General features: G+C 41.3%; 1 protein-coding gene across 32 annotated transcripts in view; it reads right to left on the bottom strand.

Moving 5' to 3' along the window:
* Positions 1 to 25,670, bottom strand: part of PAK1 (p21 (RAC1) activated kinase 1) — a 160,997-nt gene that overhangs the window by 91,416 nt on the left and 43,911 nt on the right. For 2 of the 32 annotated variants that reach the window (XM_069564922.1, XM_069564921.1), the window contains exon 1: positions 3,453 to 3,640. The exons of 19 other annotated variants lie outside the window; for them this stretch is intronic. The gene's annotated coding sequence lies outside the window, so the exon portion shown is untranslated. Of the gene's footprint in view, positions 1 to 1,250; positions 1,313 to 3,452; positions 3,702 to 25,670 lie in introns of those variants that run through there. 11 more of the 32 variants (XM_069564924.1, XM_069564925.1, XM_069564931.1 and 8 more) reach the window with 11 other exon arrangements.

Genomic DNA, 25,670 nt, shown 5'->3' with positions numbered 1-25,670 from the left:
AACACTGTGTTTCTCAGGTGGTGCTAGCGATAAAGGACCTGCCTGCCAACGCAGGAGACATAAGAGACGTGGCTTCAATCCTTGAATCAAGAGGATCCCCTGGTGGAAGACCTGGCACCCCACTCCAGTATTTCTGCCTGGAGAATCCCATGGACAGAGGAGCCTGGCCAGCTACCGTCTCCAGGGTTACAAAGAGTCAGACACGACTGAAGCAACTTAGCACACACGCACACAAAGAAAACACTAAACCTCTCAACCTCAGTTTTCAGTACAGGGCTCAATTACCAGTCTCTAAAGCAAAGCATCCTCTTCCTAGCCCCTTTCTTTCATTATTAAGGATTGAGGCTCAGTTTTAAACTAGTCAGTGAACAACCCTTGGCATTTTCTCCAGGCTGCAACATCTGAGCATTTTTCATGGCTGAAAATACACTTAGGAACAATCACAGTAACATCTATGCAGCACTTCACAGTTTACAAAGTCTTTTCACACATTTATTATTTCATTTGATCCTTACCAACCCTATGAGTTATTAAATACCTATTTTACAGAGGCCAATGGAAATAAAATGCTTCACCTAGCTCCATTTGGTCTCTCGGCTCTACAGTCTGCCAGAAATTGAATTAAGAAATTGGAGGGGTGCAGAAGGGGAGGGGAGTACAAATGACTCATACAGGGAGCTCAGCATCAAGTCCCCCAAGTAGCCCAGAGGCAGGAGAAGTTAACAAGGAAAAAGTGTATTTCTCTTCCAAAATAATGAGCGTTTGGCCATGGCACAGTGACCTATCACAGGAGTCTGTTCTTTTTTCATATCAGCAGCACCTAGAGTCTAGCCTCACAGATAGGCAGAAAGGAAAACATAAGAAAACCCTCTGTACACTGTATGTACACACAGAGTCAGAAGATAATGTGGTATAAAAGCACAGGTATCACCTTTAGAGAAGACCTGAGTTTAGGGTCTAGCTCTGCCACTTACTGAATCAAAAGTCCCCTCCTCTGCATTATTATAGTTCCTTGTGTTTCTCTTACATCACATATCATTATCACATGAGGTTTCAGATACCCCCTCTTAGACTTGCACTGGAAGTCAGCAACTTAGTTCAATTTCCATTTTTGCATCCCCAACACCTGGTACCAAAACTAACATAGATGGTTCAGAGAAGGTTTAAGGATGAACAGATATCATATTCAAAGCTTTTTGTACATAAGCACACTGTCTAGACAGTAAGTATATGTATAATAGCAATCTTGCCTTGTTATCTCTGCTTTCCCTCTCACTGTCCCAGACTGAGGACACTCCTGAAAAAAAGTTTACTGAGGAGAAAACAAATAAGCCCAAAAAGCTAGTTTTCAGAGAGAAAGAAAATTAATGTATATGATCCTCTTTCCCAGACTACAGTGTTTCCCAATACAGCAATCTCTAGCCCTAAACAACCCCTACCTTATCCAGGCCACTCTCTTCTTCAAAAGACCACTGTTCTTCTCCCTCAGGATTCCTCCTTCTCTCCCTCCAACCCACTCCTGCTATGCTCCTCTTCTTCCCTAGGTTCACAGGTCTGCCTCGCTTCCTTCAGGTCAGCAAAGCTTCTAAGCTGCCAAAGAGTCTTTGTGTGTCTCCTAGTTGCTCACCATTTCCCTGGTGGCTCAGATGGTAAAGCATCTGCCTACAATGAGGGAGACTGGGAGTTCGATCCCTGGGTCAGGAAGATCCCCTAGAGAAGGAAATAGCAACCCACTCCAGTACTCTTGCCTGGAAAATCCCATGGACGGAGGAGCCTGGTAGGCTACAGTCCATGGAGTCACAAAGAGTGGGACATGACTGAGCAACTTCACTTTAGTTGCTCATCTCACTAAACAAAGTTAGAGCCTCCAGAAAACTCTTGCCCTTCTCCCACCCCAGTTCCTAAGTCCTCCCCGTCCCATCTGGCTTACTCATTCTGCCTCTGGGAAATGAGGTGGGGGACAAATCCAAGAAAGACTACTTACTGTTGGGCCCAAAGCAAGGCAAAGAGGCAGTAAGGAGAGACTGGAGCTTGGGGAAGATAGATTCGTGGTGAAAGGCAAAAGTAAGGGAGGGAATAGTGTTTGGATTTCACTAACACCATAGCAAAAGTCCCTGCAAACCAGTAACCTGCCAAGAATGAGAAAGCTGGACCGAAAGGAAAAGAGAAGAAAGCCTAACCAAGAAGAGAAGGACGCAAGAGAAAAACTGGCTATGGAGGGGAAAGAACTAAAAAGGGAAAGTACGAGAGGAAAGGCGAGCAGGAAAAAGAAAATGGGAATGGGAGAAAAAATGGGTAGGGCACAGGACAGGAAAAATGATCAGGAGTAGGAAGTAGAAAGGCAAGTGGTGAGAAGATAAGGTGGTAGAGTCATAGAAAAACTGAGGGAAGAAGGCAGTCCAAAATCATCAAGGCAGGTTAGTATCAGCCTGACATGTGTTTCTTGGTGCCAGATGATCATGATTAAGACATTACACAATCTCAAGGTCTGTCATTAGCTCGACATTCTAAGGAGGAAGTTCCAGAGAAGACAGCTACGTTTAAAGCAGCTTTATGCCCAAGTATCAAAGAATTGGCCAATTTGGAAAAAAACTATTCATATACCTTGACCTGCTTCTTCCCAGCTCTGTCTCCCTACGACCAATATACCTACACTCAATACTTTAAAAATCACCATTCTTAACCTCTGCCTTGTCCATGAAGTCACAGAGTCCTGAGCAGCCCAGTAAGATGCCATTCAAAAGACTGGATGGAAGAAAAGGTACCAAGATGTGTTTCCCAAGATTGCCTATCTTCTACAGTGTTGAGGGGGACATTTCTGCCGTCTACTCTAGGGCTTTTACCAACTTGCCTGCCCAAAAGGCAGTTTGGCAGTCTGAAAATGCCAGTCACAAACAAAATGTCAAGCCCTTCGCTGCACAGATAAGGAAACTGAGGCCCACAAACTCGGGTCTCCTGGATTGTAGGCTGATGCTTTACCATCTGAGCCACCAGAGAAGTCCTTAAAGGCTGCCTAAACAGGACTAATTCCCCTTCACCCCAGGTCTCTCATCTCTCAGTTCACTCCACCTCTTAACAAGTCATTTATAATACAGTGCCCCTCCTCAGCACCAGAGAGAAAAGCCCCCTCGGTCCGGCAGGACAGCAGCTAATCCAAAGCAGGCGGAAGCATCACCCCAGCCGCCAAGCAGAAGGGTGCTTGCAAAGGAGCAAGGATCCTCAGGCAGAGCAAGTTCCCCAAAACCAGCTTCCCCTTCAGAGCCTTCCCTACCCAGGGCTCTGGTTCCAGCCCTGGCCTAGCCCTGGGTGGGCTCATCTGAGCATTCCACCATAAACCCGTTCTATTACTTAGGGTCTCCGGACCCGCGTCACCACTCCCCGGAAACCAGCAGAGCCGTCCCCCCTCCCCAGCACCGCCCAGCTAAGCATGCCCTAGGGTGGGCCAGCATTACCTGGTCGGGGGAGCCGGCCCCGGCATCTCTGCCTGCGGTTTCTGTCGCAGAGCCGCACCTCTCCCACGCCTGGTCGGCCGCGCGACACCCAGGCTCCACCCGGGCAGCTATACTTGGCTAGGGCCCGGCTCGCAGCAGCTCAGCCGCCGGAGCTCTGGCTCCGGGGTGCAGCACACTCCCGCCCTCACAGGGCGCAGCAGAGGCTCCGCTCCCGGGTTGGCGAAGCAGAAGGGGCGGGGAAACAAGGGAGGGAAGGAGGCGGGAGAAAACCCGCTTCTCCTTTCAGTAAAGAAGCTCTGAGGGAAAGCGGAGAGACTACTCCCTTCCCATCCCCTCCGCTATTCTCCTCCACCTAGTCTTCAGCAGGGGGTACTTCTCAGTGAATCCAGGCTTTCCCGGGACTGTGTGAGCTTCCTAGGTGGGCCCGAGTCAAGAAAGAGAACCAGAGCTCTTCTGTGCCTTTGCTTCTCCAGCTGGGTCTGGACCCAGGACAAGTCAAATCAAACCTATCATTCTCTATTAGGCTTCAAGCAAAGAAACTAACCCACCCACGCCCCAAACAAAGGTGTCAGGTTCTAATTCGAATGCCTCAGGGAAAACACTGGGCGGGTGCTTATAGCTGCTTCTAAGCAAAGAAATCTCTGTAGCAGCTACCATTTATTAAGTGCTATTCTGTACCAGGTACCTCACAAAATGTTATGGCTATCTCACCACAACCTTAGGATGTAGTTGTTTGTTGTTTAGTTGCTAAGTCGGGTCCAACTCTTTTGCAACCCTATGAACTATAGCCCTGCAGGCTCCTTGGTCCATGGGATTTCCCAGGCAAGAATACTGCACTGGGTTGCCATTTCCTTCTCTAGCAGAATCTTCCCAACCCAGGGATCCAACCCACCTCTCCTGCACTGGCAGGCAGATTCTTCCCCACCGAGCCATCAGGGAAACCCCACCAATTCACATGTGTCAAAACTGAGTTCTGGGCTTCCCTGGTGGCTCAGTGGTGAAGTCTGCTTGCCAGTGCAAGAGACATGGGTTCAGTCTCCGGTCTGGGAGGATCTCACATGCCACAGAGCAACTAAGCCAGGGTGTCACAACCATTAAGCTTCTGTTCTAGAGCCTATAAGCTGCAACTCCTGAGCCCACGCACAGCAACTACTAAAGTCCATGCACCCTAGAGCCTGGGCTCCACAACAAGAGAAGCCATCACTGCAACTAGAGAGTAGCCCCTCCTCACCAAAACCAAAACACCATGAGTTCCAAGAAAATATGGTTTTGTACAATAAGTATTTCTTAAACACATACTGTGAATCAGGCATTGTAAAGGGCCCGGAGCAGAACAACACATTACAGAATATTTACCAACACTGGCCCAGACCCTCTAAATTGACTCCCCAAAATTGAAACATTAAAAAAAAAAAACTTTCACACATTTCCAAGTGCTTCCTAAGGGTAATTTACCTTGTCAATTACCTCTATAAACTGCTCTTGAGAGATATCAGGAGTCAAGAGAATGTAGGACCTCTTGGGGGTCATAACTAGGAGTTTGGGTTTTGTTGTAGGTTTTAGCAATGGGAAAGATTTGGAAAGTTTCAAGCATAATGACAAGGTCTAATCTATATTTTTTAAAAATCACCAACTGTTGAATGGAAAACAGAGGAGACAGTTATGAAAATGAGAAGTCAGTAAATTCTTTCAGAACTTTAGCCAAAAGAAAAAGGTAATGATTTAGACTAATATACTGGAGAAGAGATAAGGAGAAATAAACATATACTAGAGATATATGGCTTGGAAGCAGCAGCACAAGTTGGTAAAAGACAGGATGTGATGAGTGAAAGACAGCAGTGACTTCCCCAAGACCACACACCCAAAGGACTGACTCATTCCAACTTTGGTTTGACTCCCAAGCCTATGTTTTATTTCTCTCTGCCATGTCCATTATCTTTATAGCAACTGCCATATCCCTCTTCCTACAGCCTGGCAAAGAGCAGATAACCAGTATTATGTCTGATCAGAATTTAAGTGTACTAGAGGGAAATTTTATGGAATTTACCCATTTTCCCTGAGAGATGTCTACACGTCCATTCAATATGCCAATAATCTGCTTACAAGAGGATACAGGGGAAGAACTCCAGGAGCACAGAAAAGAGCTCTTCTGTTAGGTATCTTTCACCCTTCCCAGACCTCCTGTGCTATTACAACTACCAAAATCTCAATTTTAGTGGAGGAGATGGAATTTCTTGAAAATTTCTTCCAGCATGGAGATAATCAATCAATAATACAGACTAGAGGGGTCTGCTGCACTATGAGAACTCAGATTCAAAGTAGTTTTAGAATATTCTTTTAACTCCCATACACATGTCCTTCAATTTATGAATGAGAGGAGAACCGAAAAGAGTTCTCAGTCTTGAACATAGTTTTCAAAGTAATCATCAGTAAGCATAACATCTGACCTTACCTAATTTCCCAAGCATCTGCTCTTATATATGGGCTCTGCTGAAATGTGAAAGAACAGAAAGCTCAGGAGCAATGAGCACTATGAGACAGTGCTTCCTAACTAATATTCAGCCAAGTGTCTCTCTGTAAACTTCTAATTCTACCTCCAAGAGCACTCAGAAAGCATCCTTCAGTGCCAAGTCATATTAAATGCTTTCAGATATGTGTATATGATGATGTATCAAGGCCATGCACTTTTTCTCTTCTCCAAAATAAACACATTCAGTTCTTTTAATCATCTGCTCATTCAACAACTATTTAAGCAAATTGTACAAGCCACCAGAGACACACATATCATCAAAGACGACCACACCTTCAAGGAGTTTATCATTTTGGTATGCTGGTTTTTAACTCTCCCTATGTATCAAAATTATCTGGGAAGGTTTAAGTATATATACTTAAGTCCTAGCACAGAGGTTTACTAAAGTGGTCTGGGATATAGCCTAGGCAACATATCTTATGAATGTAACTCTAGCTATATATAGGTATCTATCAGAGGACTAATACTACAGCTACAGAGATAAAGGCAGCATGTTACTGGTGAAAGAATAGACAAATATATCAATGGAACAGAATAGAGACCCTAAATATATACACACAAATACAGTCAACTGATACTTGACAAATGAGCAGAGGAAATTCAATGGAGAAAACAGTCTTTTCAATAAATGGTGTGAGAACAACTTGACCTCCACCTGCAAAAGAATTTAGACACAGACTTTACACTTTTCACAGAAATTAACTCAAAATGTATCACAGACCTAAATGTAAAATGCAAAACTATAAAAAAAAAAAGTCTAGAAGATAACACAGAGAAAAATCTAGATGACTTCAGACAGGGTGATGGCTTTTTATACAACAAAATCACAATCCATAAAAGAAAAAGCTGAAAACTTGGGCTTATTTAAAAATTAAAACTTTTGTTCTGCAAAGACCCTTTAAGAAAATGAAATGACAAGCCATAGACTTGGGAAAACATTGCAAAATACACATATGATAAAGGATTTATATTCCAAATATACAAAGAACTCTTAAAACTCAACAATAAGAAAACACACAACCCAACCAAAAAATGGACAAAAAATCTAAACAGACACCTCATCAAAGAAGATATAGAGATGGCAAATAAACACATGAAAAGATCATCTGCCATGTGTCATTAAGGACTTGCAAATTAAAACACCACTAGATATCTATTAAAATGGCTAAAACCCAAAACAGTGACACCACCAAATATTGCTGAGGATATGGAGCGACAAGAATTCTCATTCACTGCTAAGGGAATGTAAAATAGTACAGCCACTTTGAGAAACAGTTTGGCAGTTATAAAGCTAAATACAGGCTTACCAAACAATCTAACAATTGCACTCCTAGATATTTATCTAAATGAGTTGAAAAATCTATCCACAAATATTTATTGCAGCCTTATTTATAATTGTCAAAATTCAGAAGTAACCAAGATATGCTTCAAATAGATGAATGGATAGACAAACATCCATAGAATGTGTATTAAATTCAGCAATAAACAGAAATGAACTATTAAAACATTAAAAGATCTTTACCAGTTCAGCCACCAGGAAAGCCCATTAAAAGACTTAGAAAACCCCAAATATATACTGCTAAACGAAAAACATTAGTCTGAAAAGGCTGACTCCAATTATAGAATATTCAGGAAAAGGAAAAACTAGAGATGCAACAAAAAGATCAGTGGTTGCCACACACGAAGAAAGTCATGGCAAGGATGAGTAAGTGAAACACAGGACATTTTTTACATAGGAAAACTATCCTGTGTGATACTATAATAGTAGATACCTGATACTATGTATTTGTCAAAATCCACAAAACTGTACAACACAAAGAGTGAACCCTAATATAAACTATAGGCTTTAGTTAATAATAATATACCAATACTAATTCATCAATTGTACCTACTAATGCAAGATGTTAAGCACTTCCAGAGGAAGTGCTGGGAGCAGTGGGACAGATGTGGAGTATGGTCTTTGCACTTTTTCGTCAATTTTTCTACAAGCCTAAAACAGCTCTAAAAATAAAATCTATTAAAATAAAAAATAAAGGGAAAGTATCAAACAAAAGAAGACATATAAGATAAACTTCATTATCTTTTTATTAGATTCATTAGGCATAAAATTACTCTGTCAAACTGTTGTACAAGTTTCTGCTGCTGCTGCTGCTGCTAAGTCACTTCAGTCGCGTCCGACTCTGTGCGACCCCATAGACGGCAGCCCCCGAGGCTCCCCCGTCCCTGGGATTCTCCAGGCAAGAACACTGGAGTGGGTTGCCATTTCCTATACATTCTCAATTTCTATGCTTACCTCATTCCAGACTGTGAAGAGTTCAAACTCCACTTTGAGTAGCGATGCTTTAGGGCACTTTCCACTAAATACAGTTCTGTCTGCAATAAACCTCTTATTGCTTGGTTCCCCATGGGGAATATGACAGTCTAAGTACAGTCCATCCTCTATAGACTGTAGCTGGACTATCACCTCCATTAACTATACTTAATACTTCCAATAATTCTGTCTGAAGCTGCACTAGCTTTAAAGTCACAGTAGTACCTTTGGCTGACATTGGGCTTAGGCAGCCAAAACCACAATTTTCTTAAGTATAGCATCATGCTAGGTCTCCTCTAGGGTCCCCATATGTCGCCATTTCTTTGAAACTTAAAATGTAGAACTTCACTGTCATCTTCCTTAAATTTCATCTTTTTGGCTTCAATCCACCTTGTCAAGCTCCCTTGCTCTCTCATTCACTCTCCTCTCTCTCATGCCATCTAGCACAGTAGCTTTTCTTTATCACCTGCAAATTTAATAAGTACTCTATCTCTTCAAACATTTAACAAACACATACCATATGGTCTTGCCTGGACTTGGTCATCAGGATTAAATATGACCTAGAAATGGCCTATGACTCCAAGAATCATAACTAAGAAGGGAGGCTAGCATACAGAAAAATGTAAAAGGTATTGCACTAGAAAGCTGAATAAACAAAATAAATAGGATATGGTGGAAGAAACTACAAAACATGAATCATACAGTATAAGGGAGGATCACTGATGTCTTCAGCAAGAAAGAGCAGATTCAGGCACCTTCTGTTTTTAGACCTCAGTTCTCAAAAACCAGATGCTGTTTTGGTGACAGAAGGCAGACCAGCCAATTCACATGCTGTCTCTTTCAGAGGTGAGCTACAGGAAGCTTAGCTAAGCTTGGTACCTCTGATGAAATGAAAGACACGTGAAATTTAGGTATATTAATCAGAAGCCAGCATTTTATTTATTACTAAAGGCTAATAGATTATAACCAAGAAAGAAACTATTGGCTAAATACATGAAAAAGCAGAATCAGATGAAGTAGAAGGGACTTTAAAAGACTAAACTATATAGTCAAAGAAAGAAATTAAATCTAAGATATATAATAACATGCCCAAGTTTACAGAAGATGGCAGTTGACTTCTTTTAAGTCCAATTACTCCTTGCATTTATACAGTCTCTTGTTTTTACAAAGTAAAAAAAAAATCACAAATTATTCTTTCAATCCAAAGACCTTGACCAGTGATGTTTTGTTTATGAAGTCATCTTAGCCTAATCAGGACCTTTCAGGTCATTTAGATGCAAGCAATGTTTGGTTCAGTTCAGGTGCTGTCATGTCTGACTTTTTGCCACCCCACGGACTGCAGCATGCCAGGCTTCCCTGTCCATCATCAATTCCCAGAGTTTATTCAAACACAAATCCATTGACTTGGTGATGTCATCCAACCAACTCATCCTCTGTCATCCCCTTCTCCTCCTGCCTTCAATCTTTCCTAGCATCGGGGTCTTTCCCAATGACTCAGTTCTTCACATCAGGTGGCCACAGTATTGGAGTTTCAGCTTCAGCATCAGTCCTTCCGATAAATATTCAGGACTGATTTCCTTTAGGATGGACTAGTTGGATCTCCTTGCAGTCCAAGGGACTCTCAAGAGTCTTCTCCAACACCACAGTTCAAAAGCACCAATTCTTCGGCACTCAGCTTTCTTTATAGTCCAACTCTTACATCCATAAATGACTATTGGAAAAAACACAGCTTTGACTAGATGGACTTTTATTGGCAAAGTAATGTCTCTGCTTTTTAATATGCTATCTAGGTTGGTAATAACGTTCCTTCCAAGGAACAAGCATCTTTTAATTTCATGGCTGCAGTCACCATCTGCAGTAATTTTGGAGCCCCCAAAAATAAAGTCTCTCACTGTTTCCATTGTTTCCCATCTATTTGACATGAAGTAATGAGACTGAATACCATGATCTTCATTTTTTGAATGTTGAGTTTTAAGTCAAGTTTTTCATTCTCCTCTTTCACTTTCATCAAGAGGCTCTTTAGTTCTTCTTTGCTTTCTTCCATAAGGGTGGTGTCATCTGTGTATCTGAGGTTATTGGTATTTCTCCTGGCAATCTTGATAACAGCTTGTGCTTCATCCAGCCTGGCATTTCACATGATGTACTCTGCATCTCAGTTAAATAAGCAGGGTGACAATATACAGCCTCAATGTACTCCTTTTCCAATTTGGAACCAGTCTGCTGTTCCATGTCCAGTTCTAACTGTGGCTTCTTGACCTGCATACAGATTTCTCAGGAGGCAGGAAAGGTAATCTAGTATTCCCATCTCTTGAAAAATTTTCCACAGTCTGTTGTCATCTACACAGTCAAAGGCTTTGGCATAGTCACTAAAGCAGAAGTAGATGTTTTTCTGGAATTCTCTTGCTTTTTCGATGATCCAATAGATATTAGTAATTTGATCTCTGGTTCCTCTGGCTTTTCTAAATCCAGCTTGAACATCTGGACGTTCATAGTTGATGTACTGTTGAAGCCTGGCTTGGAGAATTTTGAGCATTACTTTGCTAGCATGTGAGATGAGTGCAACTGTGCAGTCGTTTGAACACTCTTTGGCATTGCCTTTCTTTGGGATTGGAATGAAAACTGACCTTTTCCAGTCCTGTGGCCACTGCTGAGTTTTCCCAATTTGCTGGCATATTGAGTGCAACACTTTCACAGCATCATCTTTCAGGATTTAAAAGAGCTCAACTGGAATTCCATCACCTCCACTAGCTTTGTTCATAGGGATGCTTCCTAAGGCCCACTTGACTTCACATTCCAGGATGTCTGGCTCTAGGTGAGTGATCACACCATCATGGTTATCTGGGTCATGAAGATCTTTTTTGTATAGTTCTTCTGTATATTCTTGCCACATTTTCTTAATATCTTCTGCTTCAGTTAGGTCCATACCATTTCTGTCATTTCTTGTGCCCATCTTTGCATGAAATGTTCCCTTGGTATATCTAATTTTCTTGGAGAGATCTCCAGTCTTTCCCATTCTATTGTTTTCCTCTATTTCTTTGCATTAATCACTAAGGAAGGCTTTCTTATCTCTCCTTGTTATTCTTTGGAACTCTGCATTCAAATGGGTATATGTTTCCTTTTCTCTGTTGCCTTTTCCTTCTCTTCTTTTCTCAACTATTTGTCAGGCTTCCTCAGACAGCCATTTTCCCTTTTGGCATTTCTTTTTCTTGGGAACGCTCTTGATCACTGCCTCCTGTACAATGTCACAAACCTCCATCCATAGTTCATCAGGCACTCTATCTATCAGATCTAGGCCCTTAAATCTACTTCTCACTTTCATTGTATAATCAGAAGGGATTTGATTTAGGTCACATCTGAATGGTCTAGTGGTTTTCCCTACTTTCTTCAATTTAACTCTGAATTTGGCAATAAGGAGTTCATGATCTGAGCCACAGTCAGCTCCTCGTCTTGTTTTTGTTGACTGTATACAGTTTCTCCATCTTTGGCTGCAAAGAATATAATCAACCTGATTTTGGTGTTGACCATCTGGTGATGTCCATGTGTAGAGTCTTCTCTTGTGTTGTTGAAAGCGGGTGTTTGCTATGACCAGTGCGTTCTCGGCAAAACTCTGTTAGCCTTTGACCTGCTTTGTTTTGTATCCCACAGCCAAATTTGCCTGTTGCTTTAGGTATCTCTTGATTTCTTACCTTTGCATTCCAGTCCCCTATATTGAAAAGGACATCTTTTGAGGGTGTTGTTAGTTCTAGAAGGTCATGTAGGTCTTCATAGACCCGTTCAGCTTCTTCAGTATTACTGGTCGGGGCATAGACTTAGATTGCTGTGACACTGAATGGTTTGCTTTGGAAACAGAGGTCATTCTGTCGTTTATAAGATTGCATCCAAGTACTGACTGCATTTTGGACTCTTTTGTTGACTACAAGGGCTACTCCATGTATTCTAAGGGATTCTTGCCCACAGTAGTAGATATAATGGTCATCTGAGTTAAATTCACCCATTCCAGTCCATTTTAGTTCACTGATTCCTAAAATGTCAATGTTCAGTCTTGCCATCTCCTGTTTGGCCACTTCCAATTTGCCTTGATTCATGGGCCTAACATTCCAGGTTCCTATGCAATATTGCTCTTTACAGCATCAGACTTTACTTCCATCACCAGTCACATCCACAACTGGGTGTTATTTTTGCTTTGGCTCCATCTCCTCATTCTTTCTGGAGTTATTTCTCCTGTCTTCTCCAGTAGCATATTGGGCACCTACCGACCTGGGGAGTTCATCTTTCAGTGTCCTATCTTGTTGCCTTTTCATATGGTTCATGGGGTTCTCAAGGCAACAATACTGAAGTGGTTTGCCATTCCCTTCTCCCATGGACCACATTTTGTCAGAACTCTCCATCATGACCTGTCCGTCTTGGGTGGCCCTACACGGCATGGCTCATAGTTTCATTGAGTTAGACAAGGCTGTGATCCATGTGATCAGTTTGGTTAGTTTTCTGTGATTGTGGTTTTCATTCTGTCTGCCCTCTGAGGGATAAGGATAAGAGGCTAATGGAAGCTTCCTGATAGGAGAGACAGACTGAGGGGAAAACTGGGTCTTGTTCTGATGGGTGGGCCCATGCTCAGTAAAACTTTAATTTTCCATTGATGGGCAGGGCTGTGTTACCTCCCTATTATTTGATCTGAGGCCAAACTATGATGGAGGTAATGAAAATAATGGCAACCTCCTTAAAAAGGTCCCATGCATGCCCTGCTGCACTCAATGCCTCTAACCCTGCAGCAGGCCACCGCCAACCCACACCTTGTTGGAGACTCCTGGACACTGGGGGACAAGTCTGGGTCAGTCTTTTGTGGGATTACTGCTCCTTTCTCCTAGGTCCTGGTGCATACCAGGTTTTGTTTGTGCCCTCCAAGAGTCTGTTTCCCCAGTCCTGTGTAAGTTCTGGCAGCTCTATGGTGGAGTTAATGGCGACCTCCTCCCAGACCTCCTCCAACCTCTGATATTACCAGCTAAACATAAGAGGATGCCAGTCAATGATGATGATTTTGGTTCTCTTAAAAGAGTCAACTAATATACCATGCTTTCTTGTATTTAGATGACAGAGTCAACTGTCTATTAAGGACCATGAAGTGAGGCAGAGTATAAAATAAATAAGCAAACAATAATAGCTTACCAAAATATTTCAAGAAAAGAAATAAGCAATGGAGGGATGGAAAGAGCAGGGAAAGGCAAAAATCTATTCGGTGGCAGTCAGTTCCAAAGCAACTAACTAAATCAAAATGTACTTGAAGTTCAAACAAGGCAAAAAAGTACAGAGAAGGAAGACATCAATTACATCTGTAGAGCTCGAAGTTTTGTAAAGGAGAGAGTATCTGGGCTGGGTTTTAGGAGTAGAATCTTCACAGATAAAGGTACTGAGAATAGGGGTAAGGATAGAGAGTCATCTTGAGGGAACCACAAAAGCAAAGGCCCAAAGAATGAAAAAACATGAGCTCTATTTAGGAACAGTAAATAATCTAGACATTCAAGGAAATAGTAAATAATCTCATTATTCATTCATCATTTTCTGAATCTATTCTATATGCTATATTTTGTGCAGTCACAAAGGATGAAAACATGAGAAGACCTATTTTCTACCTTCAAAGACAGAGCATTTATAAAGACAACAGAAGACAAATGTGTCACTGACAGTCAGACTTAAAAGATCCAAAAATCTGTTGTTTCTTCACTTGTCCCCCTTTCAATAAATGGTAATTCTACTCTTCCAGTGACTCAAGCCAAAAAATCTGATTCATCTTTGACTCCACTTTTCCTATCACCTTCACATCAAGGCCACCAGCAAATTCCAACAACTCTACCTTCAATATAGATCTATAATTCAATCACTTCTCATCACCTTTACTTCACTGTTACCACCTTGGTCCACACCATCAGCAACTTTTACCTAGAATAGTGTATAAGCATGTATGTGTGTGTGCTCAGATGCTCAGTCACAACCAACTCTTTGTAGTCCCATGGACTGTAGCTGGCTCCTCTGCCAATAGAATTTTCCAGGCTAGAATACTGGAATGGGGTTCCATTTCCTATTCCAGAGGATCTTCCTGACTCAGAGATAGTGGTACTCAGTATTTCAAGGCTAGGAGGAGAAATTTTTCTCCAAAGGAGAAATTTGGCCATGTCTACAGAAATTTGTGCTGAAACAACTGGGGAGGTACTACTGGCATGTAATGGGTAGAGGTTAAGAATGCTACTAATTACACTATAATGCATAGGAAAGCCCCTCATAACAAAAAATTATCTGACCCAAAATGTTAATAGTGCCACTGTGGAGAAACTCTGGCTTAGAGTATTGCAGTAGACTCTTAACAGATCCACTCTTGCCTTCCAAATGATCCTTTTACAATGTCTCAGACCACATCACTCTCTTCTGCTCAAAATCTTCCAGTGGCTTCCCGAATCATTCAGTGTAAAAGCTAAAGTCCTTATGAAGACCTACAAGGCCATACATGATCCTACTTCTATCCTCCTCCTCCACCCCTCATCTTACTCTGCTGTATCTCTGACCTGGTCTCCTTCCCCCTCCTTCACTCACTCTGCTCCAGGTATAATGGCTTCTACCAACAGGATAATACACTCCCACCTTTGGATCTTGGTACCTTTGGTCACCTGCCTAAAAATATTTCTCCCCGGATATCCATATGACTTGTTTTCTCAGCCCCTTCAAGTCTCTACTCAAATATCACTTCATCAGAGGTCTTCCCTGACTATTCTTTATAAAACAACAAAAACCTCTCTTCACTCCATCTCTGCACTCTTTATTCCCTCTTACCCCTCTTTATTTGTATGCACAGCACTTAACATCAACTGACATATTTATTTGCTTATTGGTTGACTCCCACCAATAGAATAAATGCCCCACAAGCAAAAACTTTTATCTTCAGACCTAATAACTATTCCTTGCACACAGTAGGATGCAAGGAATAGTAATGACTGAATAAGTAATGACTGAATGAATAAATGAAACTGGAGAGACCAGTCAGGAAGAAACTAGAAAGAACAATGAAGGCCAGAAAAGAAATGTGGATGTAATCTTAGGATTGGCCTAAAGAAGTGATTGCCCAAGAGTGATTATCTTGTCATTTGTCATAAAAATTACCTTGTCTTCTCTACCAAGTAGAGAGTCTATTTTGTATCAGTATAAGAACATTATAATAATCAGAGGTACCCAAGAATGAAATGGATAACATTTAAGGTATTAATACCTCCAATCAACCTCTCAGCAGGGAGGATGCAGTAACAAAGTACTCTCCCATTATTTCGCCCTCTGGCTTATCCTTTTGAACTCTGTTCAAATTGTCCCCACCTCTAGAAAGGTTTTCCAGAATCCCTCAAACAGTTAGTCACTCTACTTATGGTCCTCAGAGCAATCTGCCCACTTATCCCAATTTACTAAAAGTGTTTGTTAATATATTATTATGACTGAATTGTGCTCCCTCCCCCACCTCCAAAACTGATAGGCTGAAGCCCTAACCCTGTGGTGAGCCCCCGCCAAGCCACGCCTCCACAGGAGACCCTCCAACAGCAGCAGGTAGTTTTGGTTCAGTCTCCTGTGGGATCACTGCTCCTTTCCTCTGGTTCTTGGCATGCACAAGATTTGTTTGTGCCCTCCAAGAATGGAGTCTCTGCTTCCCCCAGTCCTGTGGAAGTCCTGTAATCAAATCCTGCTGACTTTCTAGGCAGGATACCCTAGGGATTCCCAGGCCCTTTGTCAGATCCCCAGGCTGAGAAGCCTGACATGGGGTTCAGAATATTCACAACAGTGGGAGAACTTCTTTGGTATTACTGTTCTTCAGTTTGTGGGTTACCCACCCGGCAGTATGCGATTTGATTTTATCATGATTGCGCCCCTCCTACCGTCTTGCTGCAGCTTCTTCTTTGACTTTGGATGTGAGGTATCTTTTTTTGGTGGGTTCTAGTGTTCAACAGCTAGTTGTGATTCTCTTCTGCTCTCGTAGTAAGAGATAAGCACATGTCCTTCTACTCCACCATCTTGAATCCACAGTCTCGGATTTATGTGTATTTACTGAATGCTTTAAGTTCCAGATAGTACCCTAAGCCTTTATGCTTTTGTTCATGCTGTTATTTCTGACTGGAATGGCCTTATCTCCCTTTGTTTCCTGGAAAACTCTTAATCTTCAGGTGTCCTCTAACTGGCCCTCTCTGAGGCAGTCCTGCCCAAAAGTTTCAGTAGGTCCTCCTCCTTTAGGACATTAGAGCACTTTATGGAAACTCCTCTCACTTATTTACCACAGGCATTGTGTATATCCAGCCAGAATATAAGTCTCATTGGTAAGGAAATGCTTCATTCACTCATTTCTGTTCCCTCAGTACTTAAAGCTTCATACATAAAAGGTTCTCAACAATTATATCAACTAAATCCAAGCAAAACTAAAAAGTAAAAATATAATGTATCTTCTGGCACAGCCATCCAATTTCTCTTTGTCTTGCTCTGACTCCTCTTATATCCCAGGATATATTCTTGTTTCCAAGGCTGCCTTAAATATCTCTCCTAAATATTTAAAATGCTGCAGGAGCACAAGTGCTTCTTTAAAAAGATGATTATAAATAAGTTCTTTATAACCCCAAAGCAGTTCAAAGCAAAAGATAATGGTATGTTCCAACTGAAGGACTCCTAGACTCCAAACACTTTAAAACATGGATTTTTCTTTAGTGACCTCCCAATCCTTCTTGCCACTGAAAATTTTCTTCTTAATTAAGCTTAGACTCCAACCATAGTGTTGGTCAGTCAAGGCTTTAGAAAAGAAATACCCTCTGTAACAGCCGTCTTTCACCTTTTTGGCACTGTGTGCTGTGCTTAGCTGTTCAGTCATATCCGACTCTTTGTGACCCCATGGACTGTAGCCCGCCAGACTCCTCTGTCCATGGGGATTCTCCAGTCAAGAATACTGGAGTGGGTTGCCATGTCCTCCTCCAGGGGATCTTCCCAACACAGGGAATCCTCCAGGGGATCTTTCTCCCACATTGCAGGCAGATTCTTTACCATCTGAGCCACCAGGAAAGTCCTTTTGGCACTAGTGACCACTTTTGTGGAAGAGAATTTTTCCACAGATGGGGGGTGGGGAAAGGGAGGATATGGTTTCAGGATGCTTCAAGTATAGTACGGTGCTGGAGGCCACCATGGGAGATCCCACCCATGACAAAGGTCATGTGGAAGAGAACTGTTAAGCAAGGTTTCAGAACTCAAGGGGCTCCCTAGGCTTTCTCGAGCATCTACCCCAAAACCAGAATCTGTCTGTTTTACTGTTTCATGACTTTCACCAACTCCTCTGACATTAACAGGGGGCTAACCCTGTCCACTTTTCTCTGGAGAAAATCAAATTAGGGCTATAGCTAATAAGTCTCTTGGACATGAGAGGAATATTTCAAATCAAACCCCTTCTGTTAGCATTCTAGCTTGCTCAGCAGGTATATCCAGATTCTTACAGCTATGCATACAATTATTTACAGCCTCCCAGCTGTGAGAGGCACAGAAAGCCTAAAACATAGAGCCTTTGATAGAGTTAAAAGTTATTAGAGTAGTGCTAGTGCTGATGTAGGATTTCATTATTGGGCCAATGCTTGTTGCTAAGTTCCCATATCTCTTATCCACTGTGCACCTGGGAATGCATTAGTTAACATAGTGAGAATGGTAGAAAAACAAGTGTAGCCTTGAATTTAACCATATCAGACTTTTGAGCTAATTGGTTCTTTCTTGTAACTCACTGCACCTTTGCTCTGTGAAAAACGTAACTCTGTTTGGCATTTTCTGAGGCTGACATAGATTAGAAATATAAAGAAAAAACTCTTTGAGGGAAAATAAGTTTTCTGGTTGAGTAGCCTTTATCAAAAGAGGGTCATAAAATGTTCACAGGCCTCCAAGGCCAGAAGATACTGTACACAACATCTTTTGTGGAAAAGGTATGCAGAAAAATCCTGGTTTTGATAAAGGCAAAACTGCTGGAATGTTTGGGCTGACTCTGTATGACCTTGCATCTTTCATTTCCCTCTATGTATAAGGCAAGGTATAAAAGTACCTTTTGAAAAATAAAGCTTTTGGGCCTCGCAGAAGCTTGGTCACCCCGTGTTTTTTCTTCTATCTTTCTCTCTCTCTCTCTCTCTCCCTCTCCCTCTCTTTTTCAGGCTGATCCCTTGGAGCATGGGGGCTCCCTGCGTTCACTTATCTGCCCGGGTTTCTAAGACCTGAACAGGAAGACGTTCTGCGTCTTCACTCCCTCAGGACACTGGGAGGGCACCTGTGGCCTCCGTGAACAGGGAAAACTTCTTGTCTTGAAGTTTTATTGGTTCTCTATGTAAACCAAGGAATATCAGCCTCTTTCTCTCCTCTATTTTCTTATCTACAACATTCTTATCTATCTCTATCTAAATCAATCGCAATCGCCGATGCCGTTTCTCCTTCGGGTTTTCCTGGATTCTGCAGGGGCTGGACCCCGGCGGTATGGTCTGGGCTCCTATGAGAATCTAATGCCCGATCTGACAGAAGGGGAAGCTCAGCAGTAATGTGAGCAATGGGGAACGACTGTAAATACAGATGAAGCTTTGCTCATTCACATGCCACTCACTTCCTGCTATGTGTCCTGGTTCCTAATAGCCCACAGACTGGCACCAATCTGTGGCCCAGGGGTTGGGGAGTCCCTCTCTGTTCTATAAGATATGACAATTTCTAATATTTATGCAGTTCTCTACAATCAACAAAGCACAATCATACCGATCATCCAATTTAATTCTTGCACACAACCCTGAGAGATTTCTCCTCACAAGCAAAGCCCAGTCCCAAAGCCATCTCTCCTGCACTGCTAACTGCACTGCTAACCACCACCAGGGCCACCCCTCAATGCCACCAAACACACACACACACACACACACACACACACACTTGTTATAGCTCTTATTCATACAGACAGTGTACTATCCATAGTGAAGTGTAAGGAGCCTAAGGGAAGGAACCAGGCATACCACAGTGTAAAGCATGGTAAATGTTTGATAATTGTCTGTTGAATAAACAAATCAAAGTGAATTAAGCACAACAGTCAGCATTTTTGTCTCCCTAAGGCAGAAATTGAGATGACTTCCCCAAATCCTCCTAGCTAAGACTATAATCAGGATGTTCTTGACTTTCAATTCAGGCCTCTTTCACCACACTGCCCTTTCTAAGGACCAGTCAATGCACAAAAGAAGATGTCCTAAACTGGGACTTGGAAATCGTGGTCCCCAGACAATCTACTTAATTTCTCTGAGCATCAGTTTCCTCATTTTTTTCAAATGGAAACAACCGCACAGTCTTTTCTCTCAGAACACACTGTGAAGATTATATAAGATAATATGAGTAAAAGTGACTTGGGAAGTGTGAAATGATACACTTGGCCAGAGACAATTCTCAGATTGATGACTAGATCCCACTTGTCACTGACAAAGTCAAAATCAGTCTACCCTAGAAGAGACATATTTATTATAACAGCTCTAAAAACCTGGCTTTACCATCCTCATCTTATAGATCAGAAAAATAAGGCACAGAGAGCTTAACACTTGACAAAGACTACAAACCTACTAAATATTAGTAAATATCAGTCCATCACATCCTAAAGATCTTCCCATTCCACTTCCCCAACACTACAGAATAAAAGCTTTTATGTTTCTTTAATCTCCGTTACCTCTAGACAGACAGAACAGTGAAAATCTTGAGTTGAGAACATTTCACCATCTCTCAGGCCAAATCAAACTAAGTTAGCCTTGTAAGTACAGCTTGATAGCAATTTCTGTGGTGCCACACCTCAGTAGGATGAGCTAAATATTGAATATGTGTAGTATTAGAAAATGTTCTGACATCAATTTTGAGATTATTTTAGACTGAAAATCTCAAAAGTGAACTATCTATTTTTTGGAAGGTAAAGCACATTTTATTTACTGACAGATTAAAAACTGTAATTCCAGGTAGCACAAAATACACCACTGAACCCAATTACAAAGAACTGCTGCTGATACACAATGTTTATGCAGCTACACTTATTTTTGGCAAAATGCTGCACTGTTTAGTCTGTGTATAAAATTGACCATCTATGAACCAATTAGTTGGTTCATAAAATAAATAAATAAAAATAAATAAAAATATTTATTTTTACCATTCATTGCTATGATTATGAAGCATGGAAAGAGCCTAGGCTTTGAAATGAGACAATTAAAACTTAGAACAGAAAAGAAAAGCCAAGTCATTGAAAAGTCTAAAACTCTCCTTTGCTGATACTTCCTCCTAAATGCCTCTCTGCAGACAGACTGAATGGCAAACAGGCTGTCAGTAGACACAGAGTGTCATTATATTGTCCTTCATACAGTTTAGGGTAGAGATTTTTTGGTTGTGAAGTAGCTGCTATTACTTGCAGTTTTAAATACCCATATATGTATAGCCAGCAAATTCTTTTACTTGGAATGACAGCATTAAAAAAAATCATTTTAAAGAATATATTTTGAATTAACAAAAGAGGAAAATAGTATAAATACATAATTTTTATCAGAAAGACCCCTGGTATACGGCAGGTATCTGACCCAGCTATGCCACTGTCCAAACTCCTTCCTTTAGCCAGCCTTCCGGACCTCACAATGTCTATAAACAGATTTTAAATAAAAACAACAGATTCACTGCTGCCATATGATCCAGCAATCCCACTCCTGGAAATATAACCAGACAAAACTATAATTTAAAAAGATACATGCACCCCTATATGTACAGCACCATTATTTATAATAGTCAAACATGGAGACAATCTAAATGTACCCTGACAGATGAATGGATAAAGAAAATGTGACGGGTGTGTATGTGTGGGTGTCTACAATGAAATATTACTCAGCCATTAGAAGGAAATCATGCCATTTTCAGCAACGTGGACGGACCTAGAGATTATCATGCTAAGTGAAGTCAGAAAGAGAAAAACAATCACCACAGGATATCACTTATGTGTGGAATCTAAAATACAATACAAACATATGTACAAAAGAAAAACAGACTCACAAGTATAGCGAACAGACTTGTGGATGCTGGGGGGAGGCAGAGGGAAGCAGTGGGAGTCTGGGATCAGCAGATGAAAGCTACTATTACAGCATGGCTAAACAACAAGATCCCACTGTACAGAACAAGAAGCTATAGTCAACACCCTATGATAAACCATACTGGAAAAGAATATGAAAAAGAATATATACATATATGTATAACTGAGTGACTTGCTTTCAAACAGAAAATTTGATTTACAATGTTGTAAATCAACTATACTTCAATAAAAAAAATTTTTTTTTAAGGCTCACAACTCAGAATTCATTACTTCAACAAGTTCCATCAGGTGCTTTCAAGGACCAGCCAATGAACCAGATAACAGATAAAAGTTAATCATGAAAATAGAAAGAACAAGTGAAGCACTACATCAGAAGAACAAAAGGGATTAATTTTTACTATGAAGGTCAGAGAGGCTTCACCAGGTAATCCCTCCCCTTGGAAATCCCTTCCACACTGTAGTCAGACTCTGACATGCCACACCAGATCTCTGAAATAGGACCCCAAGGGATTTTGTCAAATAGTGAAAAAAGGAGTTGGCTAGACCAGATAGCGGAGAAGGCAATGGCACCCCACTTCAGTACTCTTGCCTGGAAAATCCCATGGACGGAGGAGCCTGGTAGGCTGCAGTCCATGCGGTCACTAAGAGTTGGACATGACTGAGCAACTTCACTTTCACTTTTCACTTTCATGCATTGGAGAAGGAAATGGCAACCCACTCCAGTGTTCTTGCCTGGAGAATCCCTGGGACGGGGGAGCCTGGCGGGCTGCTGTGTATGGGGTGGCACAGAGTTGGACACGACTGAAGCAACTTAGTAGCAGCTGCAGCAGCAGACCAGATAGAGAAGGCAAAGGCAAAATGAAAGAGTAACTGTACTGAGGTTTATCTAAGGAATGGCCAGGGACCATGACTGGAGTGCAGTGTACACAGAAGAATTAATAAGAAATGAGGCAGGAAAGGTACATTTGGGTCAGATCTTAGGAAGTCTTTAATATCAGCCTAAGGAACTTGAAATTTATTCTACAAGCAAAGGGAACTATTATTAAGCAGAGCTGTGGCATTTGACATTTTTTAGAAATATCACTCTAGCAGAAGTATGTAAGGTAAGGGAAGATAGCAGCAGTAAGACTGTTAGGAATCTACTGTGTTACGACAGCCTAGTTAAGAAATGATGAGGGCAACCCCACACTGTGACCAGAGTCTTAGCAGAGTGAAAAGGGCCTACAATGGGCAGTGGAGAAGGGAGAGGAAGACTAGTAAGGAGAATCGGAGCTCAAGGAGGAGAGAAGGGCATCTGCACACGGCACAGGGTGGTAGACTGAGTGCAGCAAGGAGGGCATGCATACTGGGCGTGGGCATGGGCGCCTGATACAGTGTGTCAGAGTCCAGAGGAAAGAAGTGAAGGAGTCCAGCGGTGAAGCAGCCTGGTTTAGCGTGTTGGAACTTATACAGAATGAGCAGGGCACCCACACAGTGTGAAGAGTCTGTCATAGGGAACTGGAATCTCATTTCCTCATTGTGTCCACAGACAGGGACTGGGAGCAGCACCAACCCAATAACAATAAGCATACCAGCAGCCAGACCCTGGCTTCTAAACACTACTTAACAATAAAACAAACTATGGCTCCTTGATGAAACGGACTACAACAGGGCTGGTGCATAGAGAGCACAAATGAGTCTAGAATATCTTGTTGGATCAGAAACAAAGGGAGTGGTCAAAACAGGACATGTCAGAAGTAGATAGAAGTAAACCTAAATGATGTTCCTACTGGCCAAATCAGGCAGAATTTGAGCATCAGAATAATGATACAGCAATACATTGTTACCCACTGAATAAAGTAGGAAGTTATGAGTCCAAACAGATTAAAATAATTAAATATATTGTTTGGCAAAGAAAAATATACTCATATAGTTTCATAGTACCTTCATATAAAATATTTATTAATTATAACTTCACAGTGGAGAAGCCTGGCAGACACCATCTTGACCAAATTAGCAAACTCAACATCAACAGTAATGAGATAGCCATGAAATGTAGAGTTAGGTCTAGTTTCAATTCCATACTTTGCCACTTTGGGCTGATTATTTAATCCTTCTCAACTGGAATTTCCACACCTACCAAATGAGATAAAGTTTTTGTGAAGTGTTGGAGAAATAATGTTTTTGTGAAGTGTTAAGAGAGATAAGGCTTAAAGCACATATCAAAAGGGCCATGAACAGTAGGGGTTTAAAATGTGTCTATTATTTAGGCATATTTTGCTACATTTTTATAATGTTTTGCTATTATTTGCATTATCATTTGCAACTGAGAATCATCTGCATTCTTGTTTATATTCACATTATTTCATACATTATTTACATTATTTGCAACTGAACTTCTGCAAATAACTCACATTTATACACAATTCTATATGCATCTAGGATAGCATTTACAACTAGTATGATGTCTGTGAGATTACACAATAAGTGATATTCTCTTTCCAATTTGACAGATGAGAAACTGAAACCTAAATAGAACACATTGATGTGCCCAATGTTTAACTTACACACACAGCTGAGCCCTGAAACATACTCCCAGGAGCATACTTTCCCTCTCATAAAACTTACATGTTACCTAGGAACACAGCCTTTCACAAGGGTCATCCCTTTTCACCAGAATTTGAAATATGAAAGGAAATAACCTCTCCGAGATGCGAGTGTGATTAAGGCCAACTAACAAGGAGTAAAGAATCTTTTTACCATTCAGAACTAGAATAGTCACCTAACTACTTAGCCACTTGAAACATCAAAAAAACAAACTCTTCAGACAGACTTAAGTGAAGGAAGCCCTATAAAAAGCAAGTAATTTCACACTATGCTAAAACTAAAAGGGATCTTAAATACCACCAAGTCCAACTTACCCATGTACAGGTGATAAAGCTCAGACCTGAAGAAGGAAAAGGATGTATCTCAAAAAAAGTTACAATATGCCAACCCTCAGGAATTCCCTGGTGATCCAGTAGTTAGGATTCTGTGCTTCCAATGCCAAGGACCCAGTTTCAATCCCTAGTTGGGGAACAAAGATTCCACAAGCCATGCAGTGAGGCCAAAAAGAAAAAACCAACCCTATAATCACTGGCCTGAAAATAAGGTCACCATGGAGTTCATTTGGTAAGTACTTATCACATATCATGGAGAAGGAAATGGGAGCCCACTCCAGTACTCTTGCCTGGAAAATCCCATGAACAGAGGAGCCTGGTAGGCTACAGTCCATGGGGACACAAAGAGTCAGACACAATTGAGTGACTTCATTTTCACTTTCAAGCTACTTTATTTTATATTCTTCTGGGATCTTCCCTGGTGGCTCAGATGGTAAAGCGTCTGCCTACAATGCGGGAGACCTGGGCTCAATCCCTGGGATGGGAAGATTCCCCTGGAGAAGAAAATGGCAAAACACTCCAGAACTCTTGCCTGGAAAACCCCATGGACAGAGAGAAGCCTGGTAGGCTACAGCCCATGAGGCTGCAAAGAGTAGGACACGACTGAGCAACTTCACTTTCACTTTATCACATATCAACACAAGGTACTGTCTTTATCTCACTCTTGCATTCTCAACTTTAAGCCTGTGTGTTTTTCTGTCTCCTCAAATATAGTGGATGGCTCCAACATCTTAGTAATCCATGTATTTCTATAGGCTTGGGAAGTAGTTGGTGCCCAATAAGTCCTTGTCATAAAACACAGTATGATCCTAGGTAGCAAGGTTTGTTTAATGTCCAAATTTCAATCAATCAATATACCATATTAATAAAATAAATGACAAAACTATTAAAATCATCTTATTGATAAAGAAAAAGCATCTGACAAAACTCAACACCCTTTCATGATAAAAACACTCAAGAAATCAAGAAGAGATGGAAATTTCCTTATATCTGATAAAAGGTATGCATGAAAAACCCACAGCTAATATCATACATAACTGGTAAAAAACTGAATGCTTTCTCCCTAAGATCAGAAACAAAACAAGGACATCTGCTCTTGCCACTTTTATTTAACATTGCATTGAGTGCAGCACTTAACAGCATCATCCTTTAGGATTTGAAATAGCTCAACTGGGATTCCATCACCTCCACTAGCTTTGTTCATAAAAATTTGCCTTTAAAATTCAGACTTAAATTGAAGAAAGTAGGGAAAACCACTGGACAATTCAGGAATGACCTAAATCAAATCCCTTATGATTATATAGTGGAAGTGACAAATAGATTCAAGGGATTAGATCTGATAGACAGAGTG

This window comes from Ovis canadensis, chromosome 21 (assembly GCF_042477335.2).
Source record: "Ovis canadensis isolate MfBH-ARS-UI-01 breed Bighorn chromosome 21, ARS-UI_OviCan_v2, whole genome shotgun sequence".
In the NCBI taxonomy this organism is placed as follows: domain Eukaryota; kingdom Metazoa; phylum Chordata; class Mammalia; order Artiodactyla; family Bovidae; genus Ovis; species Ovis canadensis.
The sequence above is the reverse complement of the archived record's forward strand: the minus strand, read 5'-3'. Positions and strand labels throughout refer to the sequence as shown.